This window comes from Helianthus annuus, chromosome 2 (genome assembly GCF_002127325.2).
Source record: "Helianthus annuus cultivar XRQ/B chromosome 2, HanXRQr2.0-SUNRISE, whole genome shotgun sequence".
Taxonomy (NCBI): domain Eukaryota; kingdom Viridiplantae; phylum Streptophyta; class Magnoliopsida; order Asterales; family Asteraceae; genus Helianthus; species Helianthus annuus.
The window spans coordinates 38,739,679-38,747,225 of NC_035434.2; the positions used below are offsets into that span (position 1 = coordinate 38,739,679).

The 7,547-nt window shown below is 34.9% G+C and overlaps 1 long non-coding RNA gene across 2 annotated transcripts; it reads left to right on the top strand.

Moving 5' to 3' along the window:
• Positions 1–1,640: 1,640 nt before the first annotated feature.
• On the top strand, positions 1,641–6,096 carry LOC110884053. 2 transcript variants are annotated; one of them, XR_002560879.2, is made up of 5 exons: positions 1,641–1,887; positions 1,974–2,141; positions 2,261–2,360; positions 2,827–4,881; positions 5,933–6,096. It is a non-coding gene; the product is annotated as an uncharacterized LOC110884053 (long non-coding RNA). The 2 variants fall into 2 exon arrangements; XR_002560881.2 differs by having other exon boundaries at positions 1,641–1,834.
• The last annotated feature ends 1,451 nt before the right edge of the window (positions 6,097–7,547 follow it).

Sequence of the window (7,547 nt, forward strand, 5' to 3'; positions counted from 1 at the left end):
TCATCACGAGCTTGCTGGGCCTTTAGCCTCCTGAGGAGACTAGCGTTTTTGGCTAAAAAAATCGGCATCGAACCTTGTCGATGGCAGAGTTGGTATTAACACAAAAGGCAACGGCGTGTTTGATCCAGAGCTCAAAGGAGCCATGACTATCATCGTGGTGCTTGTTGGAGCTGTAACTCGCGTGATAACAGAGGAACCCAAGTGTGCTCAACCTGGAGCCGCCATAGATAAGTGATTTTGTTAAAGAAATTCAACCGGTGAAATACTATGAACGTTAAATCGGATGGCGCAAATTGAAGATCTAAAAAGTGGACCGAACACTGGTTCAACCACGATCAGATCTTGAAAGCCTGAAACTAGGTGAAACCTGTACAAGTAACAGACCGTTAGACTCGCCGCAGAGGTGGGAGAGCCACTCAGCGACCACCCTTGGGTATGAGGATAAGTATTTATTTAAAGAGAGAAAGTAGAGAGAGAATAAGGACGAAGGTTCAGAAAATCGTACTTGAAGTGTACTTGGAGAAGGTGTTTATACTAGCTGGACGGTTTTAGATGACGTCATTTGGTAGGACGCACTTTATGATGTGCGTCCTTTTCTTGGGAGAGGGGATGGACCTTCTTGGTCTTGGTACAGGTGTCTTGAGTGTCCAGACTTGACTCTTCATGAGTACATATCCGTTCGGCCTCCGACGGAGGTCTGGACTTGATCATGTAGCTTCAGGTGTTGAAACTAAAAATTCTGCAAAGGCGACTGTCTACAAGGCATACGCAAATTGTTATATTAGTTAATAACACGAACTTGACAAATTAATGAAAGGACTTGCGGTATGAACATAAAAATTGTCAAGCCGGTCATCCAATTGTTTGGCTCGTAATCCGTTATTACATCGAAAACTGTCTTCAAAGAATCACATTTTCAAAATCTTTAATTATTTAAACACAAAAGTGTAGAATCTAGAAGAAATGCTGATAAAGTCATAGCTTACAAAGTACGAATATCTTCAATTAACACGTGACATTATCATATTTCAAAGATGCATGAATGAAGTTGAAACTTTAAATTTAGCAAACGTGTGAAATACTTCTAAAAAAAAGAACACGAAAAGCATATGGTTTTCTGGGACCATTTTTTATTATACGCTAAATATGTAAGGATAAGCCAAATCTTATCTTACATTTACCAATTACACGTAACTCACATAATACTTGCTTTGTGTGTAACTTTTAAGAAAATATCATTTACCAATTACACGTAACTCACATAATACTTGCTTTGTGTGTAACTTTTAAGAAAATATTTATATTTATTAAAGTATAATAAATTGCACATTAATAATTGTATATATTTATGATCATGAAGATTTATAAAGTTGTTTCAACCCATTTGATGCAAACACCACACACACACATCTATTATTATATATAATAAACGAATAAAATATGGGACACGTGTCGCAATATTAGGGCTTCTTAGATGTGGTTTTGGCGGGAAATTGGATGGGTATTAAAAATGAACGCGGATCCCCGTTTTAATATGGTCCGACCCGTTTTATGACCCGGGTATATAAGTCACCTAAAAAACCTAAATTCCTGTCTCTCATTCTTTTACTTGACTGCTTCACACCAAAACCCTAGCCTCCCTCTTCCTTTCGCTTGAAGCTTCTACCATAAGGATCAATTAGATGTTGATCAATCAGTACAGAAATGAATGTGATTCGACTAAAGGAAGATGGTGACGTTGGTTGTGGCCTGAAGAGAAATGACGACGAAGAATGGTTGATTTAGGGTTCTTCAGTTCGGGTAATGTGATGGATGATTTCGGGATTCTGAAACCGTAAGTTTTCTTCTTCCGGTTTACACTGATTTCTTCATCTGGCGAACTTCCAGGTTTTTGATGTGGATTTTTATACTTTTTATTCTTTCACCATCTCAATTTTTTTTTCTAAAACTGTGATTGTTTAATCAACTACAAGGAAGATGGTGATGGTGGCCTGAAAAGGAACGATGACAACGGCATGGGTTGATTTAGTGTTTCTCAAGTGGTGGTCTTATGATGGTTGTTGTTTAACGCAACGACGGAAGGGCGGCGGCTAGGGTTCCACCACATAACTTTGACCAGTTGTAGTTTCGGCCGGTTATCGGTAAGTTGTTGATCCTTTTTGTCCAATTGAATTAGGGTTCTTAATAATAAATATCCTTTATATTTCTATTTCATTAATTGTTAAAAAATTCTGCTCAAATTTATGAAATGTGCTGGCAGGTAGATCAACCAGGAATGATATGGTACGAGTTATGCGATTTGTTTGGAATGTACATGATAGATGAAACAAGTTATGGACCAAATCATGTTGCTCTTGCTGGTATAACTATCTTCAAAATTTTATTAATGCAAAGTAGAGGTGGCTAAATGGGCATGCGGGTAATAGGCCAAAAAGAGTTCCAGTAACAAAGACCAATCTTTGTACGCGTTGGTCGGGGTGACCAGAATCACTTATGAGTTCTTTTTCAATAACTGGTTGTGTCAAACATGATCTAATTTTTTTTATCTCAAATGATTTAGAAGCAACTTTTAATCCATTTAATTAGTCAAACCTGTCACCCTTAATAAGAAGTCTTTGTTTCCAGGCTGGATTCGTGGAAGGGTCCTCTTGGGTAGCGTCATAAATTGCTAGAATACGTTGTTTCTTCAAAGGTCTTGACTAAAATTAACAGAGTTCTGGATTCCACTCTGTGTGACTTATAATGATAAAGACATGTGATGGAATACATTGTTCTATTGTTAAATTTGTTTTCATAGCTAAAACAAATGTACTTTTGTAATTGTAGATAAAGACATATGATGGAATACATTGTCCTTTTCCCTAACGATATCGAAATGGGTTTGAAGTTTTATGTAACTAAACCCCTGAATATTTCTCAATAACCTTTCATTTGAGAGGTCCAAGGTATGATACCAGAACGTTTAGGTTCAGTTTTGAAAGTAATAGTTTTGATCTTCCCGTTATATTATTCATCATTTCCATTTTCTTTATTGAATAAAGTTTTCATGTTGTTCATTACAGTGAGTGCTTTATTCTCAAAATATATGCTTTTACTTTTGACATTTTATGTGACCCGTTTACTTTCACATGGATTGATGCAGGTTATGTTAAATATCTTACGGGTCAAACGAGTATTATAATAAACATGTCAATGAGCCAAGTATGTGAAACATGTAAAAATTTTCTTAATTCGCTATGATCAGTTTTTAGCTTTCTGTTTTTGAGGTCTACAAAAAGAAAAATTGTCATTGACAAAATCATAGCTTAAAGAATGTCTTCATATATTTTGTATTTGATTTAATTAGAATACACAGAGGTATAGCCTGCATTGTTTTTTCTTTGATATAAGACTTTTGACATTTAATTTTGTTCTAAGACCTTGATATAATTCTCTTTATATTTAACAATTACTTTGACTAGGGATGAGCTCGATACCGGTACCGAAAATCGTCAGATATGAGTACTTGGACGGTACCTGTATTTGGAGGTAAAATTCGTTAAAATACCCGTACCGTAAAAGGCCAAAAAGTGGGTATGAAATCGGTATCAAAAATAATTCGGTACGGAAAATTCGGTGCTGGTACCGGTACCCGTTACCAAATGCCCATCCCTAACTTTGACCACAAAATTGTAGTTGTTACCAAAGGCTCATCCCTAACTTTGACCACAAAATATATGATAGAAAATTCTAACCCAGTTGCCAACTGGATGAAAATGTCAATAAAAATGAAACCTCGGGGAGTCAAGGACCCATATACCCAAGGTTTCATTTTTGGACTGAAGTGGCAAAAGTAGCTTAAACTCAAGGACCATTTTGGCATTTTACTCATTTGAAAATTTATGTTTAGGTCGGATTGTGATTAGAGATGAGCTCAACCGAAAATTAAGAAATTTGGTTTTTGGTATCGAAAATGTTCGGTATGGTATGGTATTGATACCGGTATTTGAAGGTAAAATACCAGTACCAAAATTGCCAAAAAATGGGTACCGATTCGGTACTGAAAATAATTCGATACAGAAAATTTTTTATTATGTTTTACTTATCATTTACTTCTTTGCATTGTTTGATTTTTTTCTAGAAAACTTTGACCTAGGAATGTATGCTTGCCTAATTTGGTTGTTTAGAGGAGGGGAGAGTGAGTTTTCTGTTGGTATAAGGTGAGCCTTGGTTCAACAGGTGAGTAAATATTTCCCATTCATATATTTGATATCCTGAATCGAATTATCATCAAGTTGAGTGTGGGAATTTTTCCCATCTTGAGTAGAGTTTGCTCTGGACTTCAGAGTATATGTTTTGAGTTGTCAATTGAGACTTCAGTTGATTGATGGGCTATCTTCATTACAATATTCTTTTTTGTCATTAGATCAGTATAAACTTAAAAAAGCCTTTAAATTATCAGTTTTAGATATTTATCCAAAGAATCATTGGTTGTTTCAGGGTCTGAGAAAATATTAAAACCAAACTTATTCCTATAAGTGTTAAAATACTTTTTATCTCTGTGTTTGTGTGTTCATAGCTAACACCTACCAAATCAATATGATGGATTCCTTTCAGCCCTTTACAGGGTTCTTGTCTAATTCCATCAACTCTCATCATTTAATCAAATCTTTATATGTCATTTAATAATAAATTGTTTATGATCCGAGCTTGAAGACCCATTGGTATTAAGTTATGAAATAATATATAGGGAGTATTTGGATTGATCATGCAACCACAATGATCTAAATGTATATATGCATTCACATATGTCTTGGATGTAGAAATAAGACAGTTTGACTTATAGAAGTTAACCCAAAGTAAAAGTTGAAGAATATCATGTTGGGGCATCATGAGGCAAAGGTAAGTACCATAATTTCATTGTCTTATGCTTTACATACATGATTTTGAACTCATTTTATGATGATTTAAGTATCCTGGGTTGGTGTATTAAATAATGGATAAAAGGTGTAATATTTAACTTATTTATATTTTTGTATTTAAAATTTATAGATAGAACCTGGTGGAATTTTTGTTTAATACAAAATTGGGACTTTTGAGTCTCAAAGCGTGGTGATGACATTGAATGTATATGGTATAGGGTGGTGATTGACATGCCTTTAGTTAACCCTTAGACCATGTGTAGTGGGGCATTATGGGACATTATAGGGCAAAAAAACGCCCCCTTCACCATTACATAGGGCATTATAGGGCATTATAGGGGAAAAAAATGGTTTGGCGTTTTAATGAAAACGCCTAATATCAATTGTGGAAGGTTTGAATGGGTTTGACTAGCCAATGAGAAAATACTATGTTTTTTTTTTTTGTTTAATGATTGGTAGGGGGCATTATAGGGCATTATGCCTACTACACCACTTTTGCTATAATGCCCAAGTGTGACTAGGATGCCACATGTTAGATAATGCCCCATGGTGGAGGCATTATAAATTGTTACCACTACACATGGTCTTATAATGTCTTTAGAAAATTAACCCTTATATTGTCTTTAGAAAACCCCAAAGTTCTCTCTCCAAAAAAGTAAAACAACTACATCTAAAAGTAGCTATTAATGAAGTCACTAAACCTCAAAAAAAGTATGTAATTTGATCTAACAACTCATAGAATTTATAAGCAGGAATATCACTTTCGATGTGTATGTTACGTTAACGAACGGTAATAATTTTAGCGATATATATGTTGAATAATATTATGTTTAAAATTGCCAGTAATTATGTCATGACTGCAAATGAATTAGATGATAATGTGGGTTTAAGAAAAAAAGTGTAGGTATGGACAATATGGGCCATATGGCTAAGTTGGCGTATTTTAACCTGGTGTAAATTTTGTATTTTTTAATATGTAATGATATGGTACTTGAAATTATGTTAATGATGCTATGTGAATTTACTCCCAGGTAAAGTATTAATATTAAAGCTCCAACATAATGATGATGCTGCTGCTCAAGTCTATGGTCGAACTACATAACCTGTGGAAAAGCTTATGAATAACTCTATAAGTGTGTTTGTATCTCACAACTTAAATTATCATTTTCTCTATAATATTTATCTTCATCTTATTGTATAAATGACATTGTTAATAATAAGCTTGGAATAAAACGCTTATGACATTGTTTTAATATACATTATTTTTAAAATTGCCTAAGTTTATTATTATTAATATATATATAAATGACATTGTTTTAATATATTATTGTATTAAGAATTAAGAATGTCCTGACAAAGTTTAATGAATTAATACGTTAGATTTTAAAAAATTATACATGTTTAATAAGTAATAAAATAAAGCTACCCGGGAAGCAGTCCCGGGTGATAACCTAGTATATATATAAAGGCATAATAAATTGAACACTAATAAATGTAGTGAACTATCATCAGACCTCAATTATTATGCAACTGTTAACAATGTTTTTTTTTTTTTTTTTTTTTGAGAAATGGCGGAATTTTATAAAACTCAAGCAAGGTGCTCAAGAAACAGTACAAACAATAAACAAAAGTACAAAAGACACGAATACATACTAAAGATTAAAAGACAACCATTTATTCCATTCTAAGTCCGAGAGGCTAGCTCGATTCTTGATCCAAGTATACGAGACAGCTTTGATATCCGTCATCAATTTCTGCACCGAGGGTTGCTTTTGTTTGAAAATAAAATCATTTCTCATCAGCCAAATGCTCCAACACGTTGCCGCCACAACCGCGTATATCGACCTTTTAACGTTCTTATGACATTTATGCGACTGGATGACTTCTAGTAATTGCACGACATTTAAAATATACCTTGGTAAAGGTATTTTCATCCACTGGAATATCACTGTTAATACCTCCTGAGCCATATCACAAGTCACCAATAGATGGTTCATCGATTCCGATTCTTTGCTGCAACAAACACAGGTTGTAGAGGGGAGTCTAATATGCCGCAAGTGGAGGGCTTCTCTTGTAGTGATTCTGTTGAGTACCACTTTCCAAAGGAAGTAATTAACTTTTTTTGGGATCCAATGTAACCATTTAAGTACCTTCGTTTCGTTCAAGTTGTCAATGTGATCCAGCTCCGATCTGAGTTTACTAACCAGAAATTCCAAAACCTCTGACCCCGTTTTCCATAGCCATACATCGGGTTTCAGTTGTATATTTAACTTGTTTAACAATGTAGTGCACTCCACCCATTCCGCTAACAGTTCTTCATTTGAGAGTGTATAGTTGCTACCCCAAAACCATTCAGCTTTACCTTGATTTAGATTGTACCGATCCACCACTTTGCAACATTTATCGCTTTCAAGTGAGTGTAGGTTAGGAAACCGGTAACGCAAAGTTTCAGAACCCGCCCATTTATCCAACCAAAACAAGGTCTTGTCGCCCTTCCCGATGTTCGGAATGAGTCTTAGTTGAACATTGATTGTCTGGTTACCCGATATCCGCCCATATTAACTATCGACTTCCAAGCCCTTCCAATGGAATTCTTCAGTGGTAAGTGGTATGTATGAGTGACATCTTGCCCCACCGTGTATGGCT